Genomic DNA, 26,186 nt, shown 5'->3' with positions numbered 1-26,186 from the left:
CTCAGATCTGTAATTGGGTTAGAGGGATACAGCATTCGCTGCCTGCCTGCCTGACAGTGGCTTGAAAGGGAATAGCAGAGCTGCAGACACTCGGGAATCGGTGTTGCTTAAAGGAACTGCGGTCCAACTAGGAGATGGCACTGAAAGAGCAGACTGTATTGAGCCGTATTTGCTATAGTTTCACTCACAAAGACAGCAAACCCTGCTCAAACAGCTAGTACAGCTATCCGCTAATGAGTGCCGCCAGTGCGGTGACGTAGAGTAGGCCAGAGTAGCGGCGCTAGTCCACATTCCAGTAACTGGTAGGTGGATGATCGCTCAACCACGGCACCCTGATGGGACTAAAAAGGGCAAGCGCTACCTATGCAAGCGGCGGCGTGAAACATCTTTAGTGCGTTTCCACCACTGAGTTTGGCAAAAAGCGCTATCAATAAAGCTGCAGCATAGCAGCAAGTGCGGACATGAGAAGATTTGGGCAGAGACGAATAGTGAGGAGGAGAGCTCACCCGCTGTGCACCCGCTCACATTACACAGCCAGAAGTAAATATTCTCTGGATGATAGCATCAGCTGCGTCTGCCCGAAAAGACTGCAGGTGGACTCGCTCCACTCAGGTCTTATCTCCACAGAACAGAAGGACGGTTAGAAGGATCGGAAAGTGTCGCTGACATTAGGCATTGCGCTGTGGCTCATGCCCAGACAAAAGCCTTCTCTCTCCATTAGCATGATGCTAAAGATGGCCGACTTTGAGTGGATCGACCGGTGTAGCGTCTTTGAATGCCTTGGTATTCAAAACACTCTTTACCGTGGAGAAGAGAACAAAGGAAAAGCAAGATGCATGTCTGAGAGGACAAAGTACAAGAAAGAGCAGTAGAATTACCTGCTGAAATGCTTTCTGAATAAAACCTCTGATCATTGAAACAGAAAAAATATATGTATATATTATGAATTCTGCATTTGTAGCCAAAATATCTTTCTAACTTAGTAATACTTAAAAACTTTAACTTTCTGACACTAGTGATCAAGGATTAAAAGAATAATTAATACATGCATAATTTCTTCAAAGGCCTGTTAAAATGATAAGCAACCGAACAAGGTATTATACTTAATTTAAATCAAAGTAAATCCATTTTAATTAAAACATTCATAGTGAGCTACTCAACCTTCACGTCCACTCACAACTAGCAATAATCAAGCAGCAATTAATCTGACATTGAAGGCTATTTTCATATTACGTTGTCTTCTTTAGACTCTCTCAGATGGAGCAACTCTAATTGTTGCCTAAAGTTGTTTAAAGGGAATTAAGAGTAATTGGTTTCTCTTTGTCAGTTTGTAGATTAGACAGAGCAGCGCTGGTGTAAATTTCATACTTCTGCAGTAACAGCAATGTGAATTGTGCTTTTGAGAATTAAGCAAAGTTAAATGAAATTAATATTTTAGTGTTTCATTTATACATGGTCAAGAATATGTTCATAGGCCTTACATTAGACAGAAAAATAATGCAATTATAGACCTCATTTTAACAAGATTTTAATTCCCAATATTATACATACAGTGCTTTATAAAAGCCATCTACAAGATTACAGACATTTAAAATCTGGTAATAGCTCCTATATTTCAAACAGCTTATATGAAAACGTTGGCATTGCTGATCTATCTAGGTCAAGGAGCAAAAAGCTAAATTGATCTGGACTTCTTTCGTAACTATTAATATATATATGCTTTAATAAGTCAACTATAATACATCATAGAATGTTAAATGTGAAAAAAATGTATATATATTTTATATATAAATATATAGTTTTTATTTGCATTGAACGTACCTTCACTGCTTCCTTACAACGACATTTATCCACCATTTTGTACAAGCCCATCTTTCAGAATAAAACAAATCCTTTACAGTCATTCATAGCAAACAGTATATTTTAACTACAGCTACTGTATATAAACTACACATTTTCTGTTCGAGGGATTGCCCTGATAATCAGTATGTGATGTCTGTCTCCTCGCACACAGGTTTTTATGGTTCCTAACAGATACAAAGAGCTTAGTGTCTGTCAATTGATAGCATCTTTTATGTGTTCTTTTCAAATCTGCCAACCAACTTTACTGCATTGGCCAGATTTTAATCCCTCCACTCCACATACACATTTCTTTGATGCTGCCCATCACTAAAAAGCACATACACTCCACCCGCCCATTCTCAAAAAGACGTATTTTATGCTTATGTGGTATAATAGCCAGCATTCAGAGCTTTGCTAAACAGAAAAAGCGAGAGTTCTCCTGGGTAAAGTGAAGGCCTCCAGTGTGGAGGAACTGTGGGAAAGCAGCGTGGTGCACAGATGCACAGTTACACCAAAGAGAACAGTAGGATCCAAGAAAAACGAGAGAAGGGGAGGGTGAGATGAGAAAGGAAAAGATTGTGTTCATGAGTCTACATACAGAAGGAAAAGAAGAGGAAAGAGAGGTGTGGGGGGGGCGACAAAGGGAGTATAGTAAATTCACATGGTTTTGCTAGAAGGTGGAAGCGTACAATGAGTTGATGCAAGGGGTCATCAGTCAATCGATGGGCGTGCAGGTAGAAAGAGAGGCCAGACTTGGGTGGTCCCAATACATCTTAAATAAAGAGACAACTGCACACAGCATGTAGAGGGTGTGTGGGGGGTGGATGTGTGTGTGTGTGTGTGTGTGCACATCAGGGTAGGTAAAGACCAACGGTATTATCCAGAAGGTATTTTGGCAGCTTGTGTTTCATATTGCACAGTTCAGTACTGACACAGTATAGCCACTGGCTACACAACGAGCAATGAAATTAAATTTTCAATTTTATTAAGCTGATGCAATTCTCTCTAAATGGGTGACAATCTGCAACAATACGAACGAATGAATGAATTCTATAAATAGGAAAAGAAAGGATAAAGACTAACATTTTTGCAATATGTTCTCTCTAGAATAGATTAAAATTATTGTAAGAACATTATCTTAATGTGCTGATATACCACTCTTGAACTTGAATGGAACAGGAGGACTTACATGTACGATTTGTCATCCTTCAGGGCCGAAATACAGAGACCTGTGAATAGAAAGAAAGAGGGATGAAACAGATATTCAAAGAGCAGTCTACCTCTATGAAGCCTATATATCACACAGTCTCCATATACAGCTCTGCAGCTGCTACCTTCTCTCTTTCTCACACACACATACACATGCGGCATGCCACAGGAGGACAAGGCAGAGAAACCCCTTCTCACACAAAGTGTGAGGGAGATGTTTAATGTCTGCGTTTGATTACTCTGAAAGCGTGCTTGGAAAACCGATAATGCTGGACCCCTTCTCTTGCATGTGAAGGGCAGTGCGGAATTCCTATTCCATCAATTAAGAGTATAAGAAGCTATTTCACGCAAATGCGTAATTTATATGCAAAATGTCAGCCAAGTGCTGCTTATCATTAGTAGTCTAATTGCACATATCAGGCCTGCTTGAAGATCAAATGGCTGTGAATGGGGCACTTGTTTGTGCCAGGAGTAGCTCTTCAGCCCCATCTACTGGGCCTGGGATCCCGCTCTACCAGGCTGACATTATTGTGAACCTCACCACCTCTGAGGTACGAGGGAGGCCTGGCAGAGGCATTGTGTGAAAGAAAGAATAGCAGGAACATAGAAAATGGGAACTGCGCTCATATTTGCTAGAAACATTTCTATCAAATATGGTGGAGCAATGAAGAGAAGGGGAATAAGGCTTCAAAGAATTGGATTGCAGGGTGAAAGATCAAAAGTGCTTAAACATATAGTATATTTCCTACATGTGTAAAAAACGAATTTGTGTACAGCAGAATTTTATTTAAATATTAATGTTTGTAGAATGTAGCATGCCAAATAATTACAGACCATAAAATAAGAGAAACGTTGAAATATAATAAAAAAATTATTTTGCATTGTAATGAATCAGGATATGTTCAAAGTTAAACCAAAATAGACACACTTAAGATAAATAAACAAATATAAATATGTCAAACATTTTTGTCTAAAACTGTTAGCCATTTACATGCTCTTATTAAATATAATTGTGCAAGATCACACCATGCTTTTATTTATTGATACTTAGTTTGCTACCTTTCACAATTCCTTAGATAGATCTATAAACATATTGTTTTAATCCTAACTTCTTTGCATCTTAAAATATGAATATTTATGCTAAAATATAAGGCATTATTTATAAACTATTGCACAAATAATGATGTATTTTATGCATGTCTGTTGTTGCAAGAGCAAACTAAGATAATCAAAGCTAAATGTAAAAAATTATACTTTGCTATTATTTATTTTGTGATTTATATAGATTTGTAAATAATTATGCTATTTGCTTTCAAAAACAATTTAAAAGCTTGTTAAAATAAAATTTAGCTGGAAAGATTTTACTTTGTCATTAATAGGGGTGTGCGGGGCAAAAACCAACGCGGGGTTAGTTGTAACACAGCGTGTTTACATTGTTGCACAAGGTTGAGCGTTTTGTATTTCCTGTATTTCTTTCAAGCTGCCAAATGATGATCTCCCGCAAATTATTGGAAATGTATAATATTTTTCCAGAGAGCTATTGTTGAAAGAGTATTTTTCTGGCATGTAGGTAAAATTTTTCATCATATGTTTTTTTTGTCTTCGGTTATAAGGTTGGGTGTGTAAGATACCAAATCCAATATTAATCAGTCTCTCGTTGATTAAAACATAGCATCGTTTTAAAATATGTCTGCAGGTCTTAGCAACTTTTTTGGTGGGCTTGAAAATATTTTGACCCTACGGGGTTAATTGTAACGCTGTGTTACAACTAACCCCTCAGCACTTACGATATGAAAACCGCTAACGTTAGCGTAATACTTGCCATTGTTTTAAATAGGTTACACACAAATGTTACTGGCTGCCAACAAAATAAATGTGGCTGTCTTATCAAAAATCGTGTGTCAAATGTATTTTTGTTCATATCTTTAATATTGATTGAATAAGGTCACGTCAAAGATTGAAATCATAATGAAATGAATGGCTAAAATCAGACTTTGATGCTTATTATCTCAGAATTTGATTTCTTAAACTGTAGTATGGTTATTACAGACTGGGTCACATATAAAAAATGTTTTGTCATAATTGTGCTGCTTTTTCTCACTTATTTAGACATTTATATCCATTTATAAACTATTGTTAGAAAAGGGCTGGATGAATGAATACAGTGTGGGTACCTGTCTATTACAGACAGATATATGAACAATATCCACTTCAAGTATATAGACAAAATAGTATTGAAATATTTGCCTGCAAACTTAATTTTTAGCAAGTGTTACAACTAACCCCCTGCCTGTTACAATTAACCCCACCTATGGGGTAAGTTGTAACGTTTGCACTTCTGTCACATTTGGTGTAATTGTCCAAGAGTGGTAAGAACTACAGTAGAAACAAACTTCAAATGTTCATTTATAGCAGAGATGTGTGTGTTGCTTGTGTAAAAATATAATTAATCAAACTCAAATATTTTTTGAATGATTGAGCCAAAACCAAAAAGCGCCCCGCTCTCCTCTAACATCCTGGTAATATAACTATTAGTCTATAAACTGTGCCTATCCAAAAATCCAAAAGAGCTTCTAAGAAACAACACACACACACACACACACACACACACACACACACACACACACACACACACACACGCACGCACGCACGCACGCACGCACACACACACACACACACACAAATTGTAATAAAAAACATTAAAAACATAATAAAACACTGCTCAGTAATAAAAACATTTACACTTTTGTACAATTCAACAGCAATAAAGACCACTGTGAAGCATTAATCATGAACCAATGATAACTGAAATAATAAGTGTACCAGAGATGTTTCAAAAGACTGAACATCAGGCTCTTGCCCTCAGAATAACCATAAAAAGTCTCTCTCTTGTGTATAATGTCACTGTGATTCAGGCGAATCAAGTTCTCTATTAGCAAACGTTCCTCTTATTGGAGTTTAAACTGTGGCTTTCCAACAGAAAACAGTGCGACAAAAATGAATTTGGTGTCAGTGGGGACACAGCGGGAGGCGAGGAGCCAGCCAGCCGTGAGAACCTCAGGTGAAGGTTAAGCAATGTCTCAGACACAGCAGTGCAGGTGAGGGAGAGGAAGAAAGAGAGCATTGCATTTGATGAGGAGAACGGTGACAGGATGTGGGGGGGAGTTCTCTGGTGAGGTGAAGGACTATCTCCAGAGATCTCCAGCACAGGGAGCAGGTTGACAGCTCGCACTGGACTGCTAAGGGACTGGTGAGGCACCAGGAACTATGAATTCTGCTGAGACCAAAGCAGCCCTAACTCAAACAGACCCATCTCCAAAGCTTCTTTATGCCTTGCTTGGCACATAACCCACAACGGAGGCTTCTTTAGTTTTGAGGACCCACCATGGGGACAGGTGAGCTCCCCTACACCCCCAGCTCTCACTCAAACTCAGGTTAACAATGAGAATTGACCCCTTCACCCCATATATGGATCGGGCTGTAGGGAGCTGGCTTAATCAAGACTCAGAACGGTAGGTGAATGACCGGAGACCCAAAGGAAACACAACTCGGTTCCGACCCAATGAGTAGGTAACAAACAGAGCAACCATGGTGGGGTAAAAAAGCTGAGTTACTTTTAACTTTGTAGATAGAAACTGATATTGGGGAAAGTGGGTTGCCAACTACAGAGCAGTAGAAAAGCAAGTTTCCTTATGTTAGGTACACGCCAATTTATTAGACTTATAAGATTTTTAAAATGTGATAGACTCCAAACATGAGGATAAAAAAATCCTAGATTTAACCATTTTGCACCTATAGTGTGTGGTGTGCCATGATGTGTCAAATACAGCACACCACACATGAACAGATTTTCAACCAGAGTCTCCACTGCGAACACAGGAAATCTCGCTAAATCACGCGAGACTTCAAAATAAGCATTGCGGACGATATGCAAGAAGAAATGTCAATTTCAGTGTTTGGAATGATTTTGAAGAAAAGGGTTTGGGTGAAGTCATGGAGACAGCAGGAACATGGTCTGTAGAAGTCACTTTGCATCAACTTCACTTTGTGCTTTGCCATGACTGCTTCCGTCTTCCATCATCTCGCTTTCTGATTGGATATTGTTTCGTTTCACTTGATAATCTCAAGAACGTGTTCGCGTTTGTCCTCTGGGTTCCCCACACACATCAGGATTTCTAATCGTAAATATTAAACATGTTTATTATTTACGATTCGCGATCGGCGTGGCTCCAACGTTCTTCCGATCAGGTTTGGACACTCTTAACACACCTCACACGAATGGAAAATCTAGCTAGGATTGTCAGAAGCCAGATTATCTTTTGTTGTGTACAGAGCATTACTCTTTGTGATGAACTGTAAAGAAGAATATCTGAAAGGCTGAATCTAAAGTCAAAAAAGGTCAACACAACAACAAACTAATTTTAACTTTGAATTTTTAAGACAGCATTGGATAGGGCCTGTATTATTCCAAAAACCTGCTGCCAATGCCCTACAGTTCTTTAAACAGCCATCAATTAGTTTAAATTATATAGTATGCCTATATCTTTAAATTAACTACTAACAAGTGTGGCATGTTTGTAAATGCTCAGGCTTAAAAATAACATAAAAAATAAGTACTTTAATTAATCGCTAATTAACACTAGGAATAGTAAATCTTTGGTGTGTTAATTTCCTTCTGCTCCATACAATCAGTAACAAACTCCAAAATTGTGGAGTTGTCGGTGCAGTTCAAGAGGTCTCTGAAATCCATCATGCTGGCAGGAAGCACTCAGTTTTCCAGAACAACAAACTCAGCTGAGGGATCGGTGGGTGTATGAATCAGCTGCAGATATATTGCACACCTGCCCGTGATTGACACCCCCCACTTTGACACAGATTGGCAGAGTAATTAATGTCAGATTGCAGACTCTTTTGTGCCACTTTTCCCATCTGGAATCAAATACCCCCACAAAGTTTAACCTTTTCATTGCCTCAAGGAATGAGGGGTTAATGAAGTCACATCCATTTCTTTAACTAGTCTGCCGCACAGCGCAAAGAATTGAAGTGATGTCCAAACTGATCCAGACAAGTTTCAAAATCTTGTCTCGGTTTTAAAACTCTCCATCACCACTGGTGTCGCAGGGCTCCAGACTAAGATTTTTTCTAGGAGCACTGTAGACCCTGACAGTAGGCTACACCTTGAATCAGCCTGCAATTCAATTACCCCCCCCCCCCCAAAAAAAAAAAAAACTTTTAATGAGAAATTGACTCTATATGCATATGTTGCCCATGTCATTATTCACAATTGATCAAACTTTCAGAATAGGAAGTTATAAACCAAAGAATCACACAACCCCCTTGAATGATTCTAGGCATAAGATACCCCAAAAGACTCAATTTACAACAAAAGGTACAACATGTAGGCAAAATATAGATGTCAAAGTATAGATTAAATTAGCTATAAAGATTCCCTATGCTGATCTTAGGTAAGCAGCTAGTAAATACAATACCTTGTTAAATTAAAATTGATTTGTTGCTGATTATATTTTTATTAAACTATACAAGCTCCGTTGTGGCGCTACTATGCTCGAACAAAAACTGTCGGACCAATCAAATTGTCAAGGAGGGCTTTATACGATGATGGACAGTGCTCAACAGTAACGTAATCAACCACGTGACCAAAGAGCGCTTGTGTTGAATCCGTTTACAAGACGGCTGCCACTGGAGAATTGAGATATGAATATTCTGCCATCCAGTCTGTTCTAGAAGATATCGACAGCGCATTGATTTTAAAAGAGGAACAGAGAAACGTGATCAATACATTTGTTGATCGGAAATATGTTTTTGCCGTCCCTCCTCAAGGATTCGGCAAAAGCTGACTCTGATGGTCGCTAAGAAGATGGGACACAATTAAAATGGGCATCTCAGCGTGAACGACAACGTGGATATAACTAGCGGTCATTGCCAGCTCCTTTTCGGGAGCCTGTGGATGAAGTTCATCTAACTTATGAATGGTAAGAGATAGTCTGACTGTATGACTTAGTAAAAAACTCACAATGTTGTTATATGAATGAAATGATGTAAACATAGTAGGTGTCGATGTACGTTGGCTAACTCAGACTTAGTATAATCATAATGTTAGTGTCATTGTAGCGAAATAACTAGCAGTTCGGTCAGGCTGCAAAAGACGCGGTTGCTCTGATTGGTTGTAGGTCTATCCAATTGAGTGCAGAGGCATTTTTTGTCCTGGTTCAGTTGAAACACGCAACATAACCACAGCCCAATGGAGCGGTTTCAGACTCAAATTCTGACTAGAATTGAGTATGAAAAGGTCAGGCTATGGCATGGCTATATACATACTTAACCTTTACATGTTTCTCGTATTCTATATCCAGTTTTCTTGACCTGGGCACCTGATGTCCTTTTTTCTCATCTATGTTTTTGGTGTTAACTAAGAAGTTCTCCTGCTCTCTCTAATGTATATCTCATCCTGAGGTGGTGATGGCGCAGTGGATAAGACACTCGCCTTTGGTGTGAGAGACCTGGGTTCGAATCCACTGTGACAAACCATTGTGTCAATGAGCAAGACACTTTACCCCTAGGCGTGCGACCTCTTACATATATATCAATTGTAAGTCGCTTTGGATAAAAGCGTCAGATATATGAATAAATGTAAATGTTAATGCCCACACCGTCTCACGGTTCTGAGTGAGATGTGTTAAAGTTTGTTTGGCTTTACGCAGGGCTGCGTAGACCCATCGGTAAATTAACTGAGGCATGGTGATATAAAACTGATTGACATGTCGGGCAAATGAGTGGTAAAACCCCAGTCACCCATTCCTTTTTTCGTCAATGTCACTTTACACTAAGCCGTCTAATCACAGTGGAGGAGGGGCGGGACAAATAGCACAACAACCAACCGGTGCATCGTACAAGGACTGATAAACAAAACAGAAGTATCATAGCAACCAAAGCGCTTTGCTGAAGAAATGCTGGTAAGCTCCCACAGATGGCATCCGCCTGCCATTTTCATCAATGTTTAAACACTTAAATATGGTGTATGCGCCCCCTAAATCCACCACTGCACATTTGTGGGCTTGCGATCTACTTGTCTTTCAACAAAAAATAGCAAATTTGCAGGTTGCACATGCACGAGTACTTGTAAAAATGCTAGCGCTGTCTCAAAAACTGCTTGCAAAATGTGACGATTTGGTCGCGGTCTAAAGCCCTGTGTTGTCTAAACCAGTGGTTCTCAAACTGGGGGCCGAGATGGTGCCAGGGGGGCCCCAGTTTTATGCTATTTTATAAAAAACATTAATCATGTACAATTATCATGAATTCTGTGAAATTAAACCTAAAACAAAATAAGGCTACTAACCAACAGCACTACTTTGTATATTTTTATATGTTTTGTTTAATTAAAATGTTATGTTTCAGAACACATTTGTCATCAATTTTCTTTGGGGGGCCACCAAGGAATGCACCGTACACAAGGGGGGCCGCACGTAGAAAAAGTTTGAGAACCACTGGTCTAAACTGCCATACTGAAATCTCTAAAAATGCTTGAATCTCCTTATTGCGCATGCATGCAAAAACAGAGCAAGATAAGTAATTCTGTTTTATTTTGTTGTGGTGGATTAATAATTTATTGTATTTTGCCCTATCCATATTTATGGCACATTTTGTGTATTTTACAATTGTATCAAGCGTAAAGCAAACACAACAATGTTTTGGGTTAAATGTATCACATTTACTGTGTCACATGACCAAACACATACTGTATGCCATGGTTTCTGAGTACCTTTGTTTTCACACTACAACACAAAAACAGTAGCCTATTTTCAAAGTAATCAAAAAGTTTCAAAAGCTTTGTTATTACTAGGCAAAATTACAGTTTCGACAGAAGGCAGAAAAGCAGAAAATAAAAATTGAAAATATTTGAAAAGGATTGAGAAGCTAATTTCGGGCATTAAATTAAAGCATTGTGTCTTTCCACCAAAATCTACAAAATGATCATTTTAGGCTGATAATCTGAGTATAAATAATACCAGGGAAAATGAGTTGTCACAACACTGTGCTGTAATGACATGTTCTGTCTAACAATGCACCAGATGAAAGGGATGATGTGTGGACATGCTTGTTCTTGATTACCCTTGAGATAACTGGCTGCTGTGTAAGGCTGTGTTGAGCCCATCCTGTGGGAGTCAGGTTTGTTCTGGGCTTTATCTGCTTGGTGTAATCAGTGTTTAACTGACTTTTCCTCTCTATGTCCACAGAACAGCAATATACTGTCAACATGACCAGAATTGTGATGATCCAATTTGACACTTTTATTGCTCACTGTTTGATTGAATTTACATTGCAGTATTTCTTCAGTCACAAACCATAGCCAATAATCAACTACCTACTTGTCAAGAACTGAGCTGAACACTTTCCAGTAAATCAGCAGCATGTATTGAGATGGTGGACAGCTGATAATTTGAAAATTGGTCATTTTTATACTGTAAATGTAATTTACGGCTTAGCGCTTTAAACTTCATATTTTTGCCTGTACAATAGGTGTTACTAGGCCATACTGACTTAACAATACATGGAAATGTAGCATAAGATTCCAAACTTGGTGTTTTTGGGAACAGTAACAGTGTGTCAGCTAAAAATCGCAAATTTCGAATGACAGATTTTTATATATATATATATATATATATATATATATATATATAGTTCCCGAACCATTTAATAATGTTCCATGTCAGCTGTGGGACATACAAATAGGTAGGCTGATCAATAGGACATAAACTTAAATTATTAGTCTACATAATTTTCCTTGAGTCTCCATCTTGTCATAAAACATTAAAAAAGTCTAATTCTGACATGCCTACATTTGTTTCAGCATTATACATGAATTAAGACAAGGACAAATTCTCCAATGTCGTTTATTGACAAACAACTTAAATGTTTTTATTAAAAAAAGAATGCTGTGGTATTTCGAGATCATTTTGTTGGTATGTATCCTGTCAAGAATAGAAAGATTGTTTGCTTGCTTTTTGAAACACGTCGCTCCGTGTATGCACTTTTGAGTGCACTTAAACATGCGCGCACACACAGATGGAGGACGAAATTCCAAACGGCACTTCGAGTAGAAGATTCAGCATAAACAGTCGGCCCACATAAAGTGAAAATTACATTGTTTTTCAGTGCTTTCAGCGCAACTCTCTCTCTCAAGTTTATACATGAAGGGTTCTGATCTTTAAAGGGCATAGGCATAGGGATAATCATGTTTGATTGGAGTTGGACCGGACACATTCAACCACATATTAATCCGCAAATCGCATGCGAGCCGAATCGTGAGTCGTGATCTGTACGGATCATGGATCAACTGCAAATATTATTAGTATTAAAGAAACAAACATCTTGAAATTCTTGGTAGCCTACAAAATATTTGCTTGAGTAGGCTACTTGCTGGTGGAAAGCTTCTCATTTCTCTGAATGATCAACGACGACCGGAAGTGAACTTCACCGAGTCATATTGCACAGAAATCTTAAAAATAACGGTATTAATTGGTTACCATTATTTTAAATAAACTATTCTGTTCCGGAACAAATATATTTTTAAAGTTCCTGGTTTCGTTTCTGTTCCTTGGAAAACATCAAAAGTTTCTGGTTTTCATTTTCGTTCTGTGAACCGGTTCAAAGCCTTGCTGAAAAGTTTACATTACATTGCACAAACTGGGTATAAATGTCCTGCAACAGCATGAACAAATTGAACTTTTAAGAGGGGGATCTTGTCCTCATCTGAGTTGGCACATAGTAAATTAAAAACACTCAAAATGTAAAGGCTTTCATTGTCATTTAAATATGATTTTTACGTATAGATACTAGGGCTGTGTATCGCCAACAATTCCCCGATACGATACGTATCCCGATACAAGAGTCCCGATACGATGCGCATCACGATACAAGACTATTTTAAATTACATTTTTGTTCAGAATTTAGTAACATTAATATTTTTTATTTTTATTATTATTTGTTTATTGTACATTGAATAAGCAGTGTTGACATGTAACAGTTGTGTTTTTGCCATTCATTTATTAGCTATTAGAAATATTTAAAAACCCAGAGTTAGTACTTAACTTTTAACTCTTTCACCGCCAGCGTTTTTAAAAAAAGTTGCCAGCCAGCGCCAGCGTTTTTCATGATTTTCACCAAAGTTTAATGCCTTCCAGAAAATGTTCTTCTTTAAATATATAAACATACAATATACCAAATGAAAGAACAGACCCTCTGCTTTCAAACAAAAAAAAAAACGTTTCATCCTACCTTTAGTGGTTCTTTTGCAATCAGCTTTTGAATATGGGTAGGTTTTTGCAAAAACACCATATTTTGAGCAAAAAGCAGAGATAATTCCATTTTTATGACGGACTTTTCATAGAGATCCCATTCAGAGCGATCTTTAAAACAGACACGGACATGCAGCAGCTTGCCATAGGGCAATACTTCCGGTTTTAAAAAGTTGCGGAAGGGCGCCACCTGGTGGATAATAGCGGTATTGCGGAAAGACGGAAAATCTCGTCATTGGTGGGGAAGCGTTTTCTCTTAATTGACGAGATATCTCGTCAATGGCGGGGAAAGAGTTAAAAGCAGTTTTACAAAGATGGTGCCTTACTCTTGTCTCTCATTATTCTACATCTATGAATATATCTATAAACATGCAGTCAGACTTAATACTATTTAATTGAAATCAGATTATAATGCAAATCTTTGTCGTGTTTCTTCTCAAATGCGTTAGTACTGTTTTATAAGAGCATGGCTAATAAAGCCCTTTGCAGTAGTATAGGCTTAGATATCTGCGCTTTCATACTGAACTCATTGACTTTAATGCGCGCGAGAGAGAGAGAGCGCGAGTATGCGGCTCACTATGCAGACACGTGCGCCAGCGAGACAGACACGCAAAGTGAAAGTATACCCCGCCACCTTTAACTCTACGTTCTCCGCGGGACACATGCGTCCTTTCCATATGGATCACGGATCAACACCAATTCTTCACGTTACTTTCAAAAGTATATCCGAATCGATAGGGAAGGTGCTGTATCGATGCATGCTTCGTCAGGTGTCCATGACGATGTATCGTCGTATCGATATTTTGAACACAGCACTAATAGATACTAGGACTGATACTAGGACACAATGATCCAATTACAAAAGACTTTCAGTTGTTTTCATGTCAACTGTTATAAAACATATAGTAGAACATCCATATTGTCTAGACAGAATAATTTCAGGTAATCTTAGGTTGCAGCTTTATATCACTGGAGGGCTGCTTCAGAGAAGCCACTTGCTGGAGCATGCTTTATTGTTTTCATTTTGCATAATTCCATCATACAGTCACTGTGTAGTGTACATTTGCCTATAAATGATGTAAATATATGCAAGGAAAATAATGTAAGAAGACCAATTGTGATATGCAAATATCAAGCATGCAATGTCAGTTACATTTTCAGCAGATTTTCAGCAGATCACACAAAGTAAATAAACCAACAAACTTAAAAGCTACTACTTAACTAACAAACTTAAAGCTACTAAACCACACAACCTGATATGTCAAGTGATAGATGTTACAAGGCCAACATAGTTTGTAACCATAACTTGGTTGTAAGCCAAAACATCACATTTACCGTAAACGTATCCCTCAAATCTGATTGGTCGATTGGAATGTTACCCCAGGGTCAACGATGATGTTGATCCAGGAAAAGAGCTGGGTTAAAACATAGATTCTGTGATTTTAATCATTTTTCACTTTAACAAAACAGTAATGATTCAGGAAATCCCTAAATCGATTCTTAATGTGTGTGCTTTACTTCAGAGGCCGGACTCAACAATAAGGAGTGCCTGATGGCCCGGGGCAAACATTAATCATGCTTGGGCCAATTAACAGAACTGTCACTTGCCCGATCAGGCCAAAGAAAAAACACAAAATGTATCATTTGCATGTTTTAGGCCTTGCCAATTTTCTTAATCAAGGAAGACAAAACACAGATCATCAGCAACATGCGTCCCAAAAGCCCCAAATCTCAAGGCTGCAGACAGCACACAAATACTAATTCACGTTTCTTGAGGTTGAAAGGACATGTTTACTTAAATTATTTTAAAAAAGGTGCAATTTTTCTTGTAAACATAGTCTGTTGAATGTAAACAATTCCGAAAGAAAACTGTATGTTGGATCAGTGTAAAAGTATAGACAGTTTCAGCAGTAAAAGCAGTAAAAACATAAACGTTTTGTTTTCTGCCAAAGTTCAGATTTTTAAACTTGCGCGTTCCCCGCAGTAACCCTCAATTCGCACAGGAAGCTTATTCCCATCTTTGCATTGACTTATCATGTAAATCACTCAATCAGGAAAATCATAAAAACCTGAAAAGTATCTACAAAGCAAAGTTTGAACAGAGTCTATACAGTATATTAAGTGTGATGAATAAATAGGACAAGCCAAGATGTTTGAATAAGGAATATCAATACAGTCCTGCCTGGCAAGCATTGTAATTAATTCATGGATCAATTTGACAGGAACCTGTAGCTGCATTTCACCTCAATGAATCAGGGCTTTATTGTATTCTAGTGAAACACCTGAACTAGTTAAATTAAACTAGGCCGGTTTGTTAAGCAAAGACTTTCAGTGGTGCATCAAACTGAAAAACAATCTGTTTAGATCTGGCACCATATTGGATGGCATCAGAAGAGTGCCCTGCTACAAGATATACATGTGGCATGCGTTGACAGATTTAAAACGCCTGCTGAATCATTCTATAACCAGACTGTATGCTAACTCAACAAGAACTATCTTCAGACTTTGGGGCCTAAACATAAGCAACTGTGTAAAGACCTATTTTTTGAAAGCATAAATCTATATGTAACAAGCACAAACATTCACAAACACTCACTAATCCTCGAGTACTTATGACTCCACATCACATCGCCTTTCTACACTGATTTATAGAAAATACTTCATCCATTATTAATATAGAGAGGAGTGTGTACTAATAACCTGGGCTCCACAAATCACAGAATTAAGCAGCACTGAAAAGCGGCGCCTGCGCTAAACTGGACTATGAATATTTCATCAAGGCACATTGGGCGGAGACCCGCAGCTGTGATTTATATCACAGATACAGATAAGACAAACAGACTTATACAAACACACATGCACACCGTAGACCTCAATCTTTTTCAGAAAGCTAACAGCCCTGTTTCCTTTCACACCTGTATTATACAAAAGGATCAGTCATCAAATGTGTTATGTCTGTATGATTAAGAAGCATTATCTGTTTTTTACTGCTGTCTACCTCAATATCTGTCCTTGTTTTCTCACATCAAACCGGTCTAATGGCAGCAGCGATGGTGGCGGTAAGATAGCGGAAATATATTCACCCCAGCGAGGCAGCAATGGGTGCTCCCACAAGACCAGCCCCACACACACATACATATATATTATCTTGCATCACACATATTATTTCTTTTCCTTACTCAGTCTCATCCTTTCTCCCCCTTTCATTTTTTAAAACACAGGAAATGAGGAGGAGGTAAAGAATGGCCCTGGCTACCTGCGAGACAAAGGGGGTTTCTCCTGCAATTTGGCTGGTAATCAGAAAGCATCAGCTGGGTCAGGAGGCTGCATTTCTTCACCTAATGCAGAAAGCCATTCTCTCTCTTCCCTCCTGGACATAAAAGAGTCATTTACTAAACATTTATCTTTTTTAAAAAGCCATTATGCCGTGTTACCGTGCTTGATTGTTTCTTTATTGAATTTGGGCAGCCTCGAGCCTGCGTTGCGCTTCGGGTCTGGCAAAATGATCTTTTCTCTCGTTCTCTCTCTCTTTATCCAGCTCACAAGTCCATTATCAGGGATGAAATAAAAAAAATCTGGTGCTGGGCGTGTATGGTTATATGTACTGTGTGATGGAATGGACCATAAAATGCGTTTGATCATTGTGAGAGTGCTGGAAATTATGAACATCATAGAGACAGTTGGTCATTTCTTTCTTTTGATGGATTCAGAATACAGTAAACACTGCTGTTAGCCACACGCATCAGTGTCAAGGATCCCCTTCTAATACAGAACTATCAGCAATAAATGACTACATCAAAGACCTACTGAAAGGTATTTGGGTTTTAAGTGTGTTTCCTCTAGCACCATGGTAGAGCATTGTGTTAATGATAACAGGTTCATGGGTTCCATTTCCACGAAACACACAATGCCGGGGGGCATAACACCATCTATCAGCTACTTATATTGCTGTCTTAACATTCTTACAGCGCCAGCTTAGATCAAGCGACACCTCGAGGTACAAAACTCCCAACAAGCAGTTACAGCATATCAATTCTTTCATTTTCCCAAAAATATCATATAAAAAATTAAATCCTGCACACTATCAATCCTTGTTAAATATTCATTGACACATGCAGCTTGACCTTTATCAGGCATTAACTTACTTTAAAAGACAAGACATTTTTGAATACAAAACTGTCCCACAACTTAAAATTTGCAAATTAAAATCTCCTACGTCTTCAAATACCTAAAAAACCAATATAGCACTCTTTACAACATTACATATACAATGTGCAAAACAAAAATATAATATAATACCAATTCTAAACTTTTCGGATGAGTGGATGAATGTTATAAAAGTGCATTTGCCTAATTTTGTCAAATGTACTGTACGGTTCTGAAGCTACTGTATAAATTTGAACCTGGACCACACAACCTAAAAAAAGTCTTAAGTCTCATAGGTATATTGGTAGCAATAGCCAAAACTACACTGTAAAACTATTGAATTTTTTTATTTTTGTCAAAAATCATTAGGTTGTTATGTAAAGATCATGTTCCATGATGATATTTTGTAAATTTCCTACTGTAAATATATTAAACCCTATTTCAGTGAGTGGATGCAGTTGCTTAGGACTTTTACCCTTAGGCTGGTTTTGTGGTCCAGGGTTAGGGATGTTGCCGTTAGGGTAAGGTTTCACTGGGTGGGAGGGGCTTATAAATGCACATGCAGCCGTGCGCATTTTACTTTTGAATTAGAGGCAATTGTTTAAATGCAGAGCTTGCATATGCTGAACTAAATCGCTTATGAATCTGTGTGCGAAATGAGAGCAACAATTGTTTTAATTAAGTGCTTGAGCCAGTGTGCGCAGGTACTTCTGTCCTGCCAGCAGGGCCGGAGTGGGAGTCATTTTCAGCCCTGCAGTTTCATGCCTCAGACCGGCCCACTTTAGTTCATGACTGACTATATTAAAATAATATAATTAAAGCCTCAGTGGCCTATATAAGTCTGTACTAGTGCACTGTTCTCTGCAGTCAATTCATTGTATTTTTCAAATATATCATTTTCAGTTCAATGCAAATACAGTAGCCTATACAATTACGATTGGTTCCAAAATAAGGTATTTTAATATTATTTAATTAAACTTATTCAAAAACTACTGAAAGGTAACAAACGTGTTTGTCTTTTCCACTATATTTCTATGAAAAAATGGTGGGTCTTGAGATTACCTGTTGGATTGAAAACCGCTGATATACAATACACAAGCAAGATTTATCAAGTATGTAGGGGAAACAGATGGAAAAATAAAAATCATTATCTTAATTTTTTTGTGCTTTGATCATGTCTCTAAAAACAAACGGTGCTATATAGCACCAAAAGTGGTTCTTTGCTCGTAATCATAGAAGAACCATTTTTAGTGCCATATAGCACCGATGAAGCACCAGTGAAGCACCTGTGTAGAACCATATAGTGCTATGTAGAACCATATGTGGTGCTATATGGCCCCTATATGGTTCTACACAGGTGCTTCACCGGTGCTATATGGCACTAAAAATGGTTCTTCTATGATTACGAGCAAAGAACCACTTTTGGTGCTACATAGCACCGTTTGTTTTTAGAGTAAAATAACTTACCAAATAATAATCAAATAGCTTACTTTTTCCAATAAACTTATGAGTTTTGCATCAAATAGATTTCTGTTACTCTTGCAATAGACGATGAATAATGCAACCCAGTCTCACTGAGTTACGTAAAAACAGCATGAAGTGTGAAAACCGTGCAATACATACGCCAAATTCTAATTTGGTGTGCATATGATGATACGCCAGTATTCCCCATTCACTTAAACGGCGCATCTTTTTTGTCATTTTATTTATTGGTTTCTAATTTTTTTGCTGCTTTTTACCATTGTCACTTGGGTTTAGGGTTAGAACAACTTTTTGTTAAATAAAATTACATCCTAACCCAAACCCCAATTCTAACCCCAACTCCCAGCGACCATGGCTTAAAAATAGACAAAAACATGGAGAAACCTGTATATTAAATAACCTTCTTAAACTAATATCAAAGCTAACCCTAAACCCAAGCGAAAATGGTTTAAAAAACAGAAAAAAATGAGAAACCAATAAATAAAATGCAAAAAAAAGATGCAACGTTTAAGTGAATGGGAAGGACTGGCATATCATATGCACGCCAAATTGGAATTTGACATATGTATTGCACGATTTTCACACTTCGTGCTATTTATACACATCTATGAGACTGGGTAGAATAATGACTGCTCATAGAAGATTCATGGTTACATCTATGACTTAAATTAAAAAAAGTAATTTCCTTTTAGAGGTTGTTTGTATCAAGTTGCGCTTAAGTTTATTTTTAATCTAGACGCGCAGCAAGCGCACAAAGAATATACTGTACGTGTCTGAAACATAACTCGTGTTCACAGTTCCTACGTATTCCATGTGTTTTAGATGTTAATGGACCCTAATGCAAGAATTCTTCCAATAGGCGGTCAGGACTCGGAACACAATCAACTTGGGAATAAAGCGGTGGGGACATCTCCCACCTGCAAATTTCGCAAGTGGGGCTGGATAAGTGCTGGCAGACTAGGCACAGCAATCTTCAACCCCAAAAAAACTGACCGTCCCACTGGAACTTCACCATAGGTCCTCCCTATTGCCAATCCAGGCCTGCCTGCCAGTCCCAAAACTCATCAACCGGCTCTTCCACCATATAAAGCGCTGCTTGAATGATGGGTTTATTATTAATGAAAAAAACAACAACTTGCTTAAATTAAACATTATATTATAACCAAACGTGTATGCATGCGGCTTCTGCCATCATCAATTTCAGTCTGCTCGCCTCACACACTTTGACCTATCCAGGGTCAAAAATAAATAATAATTGAAAATTATGCCAGAATGATGACAGGCTTGTTACTGTAGGAACATAGTGGTCTAATAAAAAGTGTAAAGTGGAGGTTAAAGACCATTTACAGAATTATCAATGGCAGAAATATACACTCTAAATTCTGCTGGCTTGTTTTAAACCAAATGCTGGGGACATAACACACGTTGGGTTATACAGTAAATAAACCTATGCTGGGTTGTTGTTAACCCAACCATAAGTTTAAATAACCCAGCATTGTGTTTAAACAACACACAGCATAGGTTTATTTAATAACCCAAAACATGTTCAGTCCAATATTTACCCAGCATTGGGTTAAAAATAAAACACCAGCATTAAGAGTGTAGAAAAATGACAGCTCAACTTTGAGGTTAAAGTGTTAGAAACACACAGTTTTGGAGGTTTCATTCTTAGCCCAAATACTTGTAGGCTTGCAAAACATTTTTCAAAAGGTTATAACCAAGAAGAACTCAAAGTGAACCGACTAGCCTAAAAACATTGGCTTTTACTATTACACTTGCTGGTATAGAGCATGTATGGTAATTTTTTGCATTACAACCCAACATAGTAAATTCATAATTTTAAGTCAGAGTTTCATAGAAATGTCCAAATTGTAAAATCTTTTATTTCAGTAAGTACAATTCTAGTAACTGACGACTAAGAGTGATTCTGAATGCATTATGCCTGGTTTCAATCTCTCATCATTCGAGTCATTTTTGAATATCCTGTATTTGATGATCACTAAGCACCACCTTCACTGGTCTACAATTACTCTGTGATTGAGGAAAAAAGAAAGAAAAAACACACACACACAGAAGCAATCAACACAAATGCTACGGTCACATTAAGGCCTATTGAAATGCTGATCCATTCCCTTGTTTCTGATGTTATGCAGAATGTTAAATCTGCAAAAAATGCCAATTTATAACCGCATCTCGACAACAAAGTTATCTTAATATACAGTGGTTGGATAGTTATATCTTCCAGTCTCTCCATGAGTTAAGAAACTCATTAGCAGCCTGCAATGAGGCTAAATACATGCCTGTAGCTAGAGAGTGACCTCTGACTACACACAACAGTGAACACATCAGGTGGCAAAAAGAAAATGAAAGAAAAAAAGCAAGATCTGTTTTACACACAATATGAAACTTTGATTGTGTTTATTTGAAAATCTGCATAGACTTGTGCAAGTGAGAGCTTCTCAGTCTATATTCTTGCTATTTGACAGCACTCAGGGATTTTTCTTGGACTCCCAGCCCCAGTGAACTACTGTCAGGCCGGCTGGCACAGAAGGCTGAGGAGTAATGAAGCATTTCCGAATGAATGCCTTAAGTATATCTCACAGGCGGTCTTGTTTCACGAGGGGCCGCGCTCAGGTGTCAGGCAGGTACCGGACACTTGCTTTATGGTCCCCCTCCCCGAAGAGGAGCCAGGACACTTCTGGTCAACCCTGTCAAAGCCCGAGCTGCATCTGTAGACCCCATTATCCATGCCTGCCCCTTTCCCATGGGTCCAAGCAGAAAGGAGCTACTAAAACAGGTTTGACTTGAAGTCGAGCCAGAGAGTGTGTGCGAGAAAGTAACAGAGGAAAAAATATCAAGAAGGCTGTGAAGTCGGGCATCTTTCGCATAGAACTAGAAATAGCTTTTTTACAAATCAATAAGCAGTTTTTTATTAAAAACAGTCTTGATGTTTTGTTCACTAGCAGCCCTTGAAAAACTTGTTTGATAATGATGTGTCTAATTACCTACCATTAAAGCATAAAATTCAATGTGCTGAGAGTTACTGGAATTTGAAGAGCCTATTTTTCTAATGAATTTAACATAAAATTGATTAATGAAGCAAAAAGGGTCAAATGCATTCCATTCCGCTGATCATTTGATCTAAGTGATCGTATAAAGCATTGCACCAAAACCCCGCAAATGAAGTTTTTAACATTTTCATGAATCCGCCCTTCTGGATGTTTCAGAAGTGCTCAGAAGAAGATAGCAAAGGGTCACTGCTCGATTTTCCAGCGACCCAACTTGTATATAAAATGGTTTAAACAATAAAAGCTTATAACAGCGCCATATAATAGACATTCTTCTAATAGACAGTGAACCCCATCAACCTACGCACTACACAGAGGCTGCAACCGTGGTGTGATAAAATAACATGCCCTGATTACAAAGTTAATGATCTGTGCAAAATGAATATCCACCCAGACAGCGTGAGTTTGAGGTCAAAAAGCTCCAGGAATGACAAACATTAGCATGGGTGAAAAATCAGAAATTGTTTTAAGTCGGCTTCTATTCACCTGCAGAGTGCTGTGGAATCTGGCACTGCGGCGTGCATTTTTACACAGGACAGGTACAAGGTGAAGACAACAATTTGTATATATGTAATGACTGATTTTATAATGGAAGTGTCAAAGGCAATGTGAAAGCATTGCTTTGCTTTGTTATGTAGTTTCTATAGTGTATAGATATACATGCATCAATGCTCCACATTAAAACACCTCATCACTTCAAGAATATAATTATAATGACAAAAGAATATTGACTCACTACTTTTTTAACACCTGCATCATTCAGGCTAAAGGAGCTTTGGCATCCTCTTTAACTGTTTGGGCCCCTGACACTGTGCGTATTAAACTTCTTATGAGCAGTAATAGTGATAAAGCCCTGTGGCACCTGCACAGTACCTCTCTGACCACTAGAGGGGGTTACCGACTCTAAAGTGCACCCTCTACTCCAAGCAATTCAAATTTTGGTTCAAACCTAATTTGTATGCACAGACACAGAACATACTGTGTAAATCACTAATACATGTCCCTCGGGTGGTACGTAAGCATTTTTCACAGCATTCTTAGAAAGATATTGATTTGTTAAACATGGAAATATAAAAAACATGAAAAATGGTAAAAAAAAATATTCGATTATAAAACTAATAGTTATAATTTTTTCCTAAGGTTCCTTGAATAAGAAACAAATGAACAGTAGGTCCAAGTCTGATACATTTGTGTGGATGACACGTACACATTTGCAATTCACCTCAAGGTTTTTTGTTTAAACATAAAGCCTTTATTTGAGGGTGATGTAGAGACAAAAACATGAACATAAAAATGTAAAAACGCTCCAAAAATGCACCATTGGGATGAATGCATAGACTTTAGGACTGCATACATTTGTGTACTGTATATTTAACAGTGTGTTTGTGCAGAAATAGAGATGCAGATTAAAGGCTGATTAGAGCATGGTGAAATGCTGCTTGACAGAGTTGCCTTTGCGATTAATTGAGTCAAAGTGAGACGCTTCACAGATATTTCCTAAACGATTAACCCGCTGTAAAGGGCTGTAATGAATCTCTAGTGTGAGAGCTGGCAGCCCAGGCAGACGGGGCTCCAGAGAAAAGTCTTTACGATGATTTGGGCAACTGTTCTGTGAAAACACACTTGCTGCTTGATGCATTGTTTTATTGCAGTGTGGGTAGAAAACTGTAAAAACTGCCTTTCATTGATTTGTGAGTATCTTGAGATTTGCACCTTCCAATATTTTAACCTTTCTTCACACTTAAAATTTCTTAAAATTATGTTATATAAAATATATACATAATAACAAATAATTAATTATTGTAGCATTTTACCTATAGTTTAACTTTAAGACAACTGTTAACTCTAAAAAACACTTTTGCAAGAAAATTATGGTATACAATACACATCATTACTGCTTTATTAATAATTTTCAAAGCGTTTTGTCTGATGTTTCTATGACTATTCTCACTTAAGTCAAATTTATAGTCGTGTGTAAGGTCTACGCTGTAGCTACTCCATAGGTTATCCTTAGCCTCTGCGTAGCTCTGCGTAGCCTGACGTGCACCTTGGCAAATGTTTAACAGCGCGTCAGTTCTACGCGGACCACAAGCACAGTGATTGGTCCACTAGAGCCCCTCCCATCAGGTAAAAAAAGGCGTCATAGGTATTTTTGTTTGCGACAGTAAGAACAAAGATGGGCCAACTTGATGAGTGATTCAGCTAAAACTGCAACAAAACCGGCTGTTTATTCACTTCCGTCACTGCTGGTCATCTCAAAACATACACAACAAGTTGCTGTTTCTTCTTTGCTTGTGGGTTAATCTTGCCAAACTGCTTCTTCATTGACGGTCACGCTGCTACTGTGGTTACACACATGGTTACTGCCTATGAGCGGTTTGCATGCGTGTTTGCGCGTCGACGTGGACGCAGAAGTATATATGAAAAAATCTTATCTGTTAGCTACCGAGACAATTTTACTGGTGGCGTTTTAAAATGAACAGAACAAACATCAACAATGTTCATAACATCACAGAAAACATTATAGTTTGCAATGCTAAAAGCCAAGGTAAAGCTGCACTAATATATCGTCCAATAACCGATATCAGTCGATAAAAGCACGGTTTTTTTTTGCAGTATCGGCACAGTCATGGCTGATATATTCTGTCAATCAAAAGAGAACAGGAAATGCAATGTAATTTGAGCCCCCTGTATAGAAAATGTAAAGAAGCATCACAAGTTTAGCATTCCAATATTAATGGTCATTATATGAATGAATAATATTCAGAAAATGTAATCTTTAAAATGTAGTTATTGCAAGTTAATATAGCCACCAAACTATCGGCATTGGCAGATATCAGTCTGAATAATCGTCTATCGGTGGGAACTTTTTATTAGGGATGCACCGAATCCAGGTTTCGGATTCGGCCGAATATTTTTTTCCACCGAACCGAACCCTAGGCTTGTGCTACGCTGGTCGACGTCACGCGGCCGTTGATTACACACATCAGGTGCTGACGTGGAGATAAGCTTTTCTTTCGGTGACCCTTAGGGGTGGTTCACACCTGGAAAAACAAGCGTGACGCACCGCATCGCTTTCATTATGCATAGGCTTATGCATATATTGTCATATATAGGCATATATTGTCAAAATAGTTTTTCCCACTTGTCATCCTGGCATAATGTTGCCTATCCTTTTTTACAGTTAAAATTAAATAAAATGAAAAAATACACTGCTGTGGACGTTGTTTACTTCATTAATGTGTTTTACTGTGTTAATGAAATAAGGATGCGAGTAGGTTTCGGTATTCGGTTTCGCTGCATCCCTACTTTTTATATTAGTGAATCTACTCTACTTAAAAGCATAGTCACTGATTTGAATGTTTAAACATGGTCATTGACAGTTCAATAAACTGGCCAAAACCAGGCTGTTCTTTACCTAGTATTTTCTATGTGCTTTGACCAAATGAACTGCTTGGCAATACGACCTGCAGGTAAAACATGAATGTGTCATTATCACAATTCACATCAGTCTTCATTAACAGGGTCTTTACAAATATAGCAGCTTGTGACAGCAGTATCACTTCCATGGAAACAGGCGTGTTTGATAGACTGCTTTGTAACACGTGTCTAATTAATCTTGTGTTATTGGTAGCCCCACGGAAAGCCCTTTGAGCACAGACAACATTAATTGCATTACTAACCTCTGGGTCAATGTTATTTGGTCTCGTGGCAGACACCAAAACCTCAGTACTGTAATCCTGGGATTTACTGGGGCGGAGGTCTGGTGGCAAAGGTTTTTCTGTCAAGCCTGTCATTTTGCCATTTAATTTGTAACAATGTAATATGTGTGTGAGCTCGACATCGATCTACACAAATCGATACGCAACAAACGACAATCTGACCTCAAGTGAGAAGGGGCCCGGTCAGGTCCAAAAACATTAAATAAATAAATAATAGGCATCAGATGCTGTAGCGAATTCTCAAATTGACTAAATGCACATTGAAGCTTGAATGAACGGATTAAGGCAAGCAATAATGATTAGCTTAAACGGCTAAAGAAACAGATCGGCTTAGTTCTTAGTAAGAAGTATTACCATTTACCCACAAGCCACTGATATACTAAAAGTCTGTTTAAGTACC

The 26,186-nt window shown here is 38.1% G+C and overlaps 1 long non-coding RNA gene across 1 annotated transcript in view; it reads right to left on the bottom strand.

The window, feature by feature from the left end:
• LOC135746715 (uncharacterized) overlaps positions 1–26,186 on the bottom strand; it is a 252,692-nt gene that overhangs the window by 130,955 nt on the left and 95,551 nt on the right. The window contains exon 2 of the long non-coding RNA XR_010531614.1: positions 3,032–3,071. This is a non-coding gene — a long non-coding RNA (uncharacterized lncRNA). The remainder of the gene's footprint in view (positions 1–3,031; positions 3,072–26,186) is intronic.

Source organism: Paramisgurnus dabryanus, chromosome 4, assembly GCF_030506205.2.
Source record: "Paramisgurnus dabryanus chromosome 4, PD_genome_1.1, whole genome shotgun sequence".
Lineage (NCBI taxonomy): Eukaryota > Metazoa > Chordata > Actinopteri > Cypriniformes > Cobitidae > Paramisgurnus > Paramisgurnus dabryanus.
The sequence above is the reverse complement of the archived record's forward strand: the minus strand, read 5'-3'. Positions and strand labels throughout refer to the sequence as shown.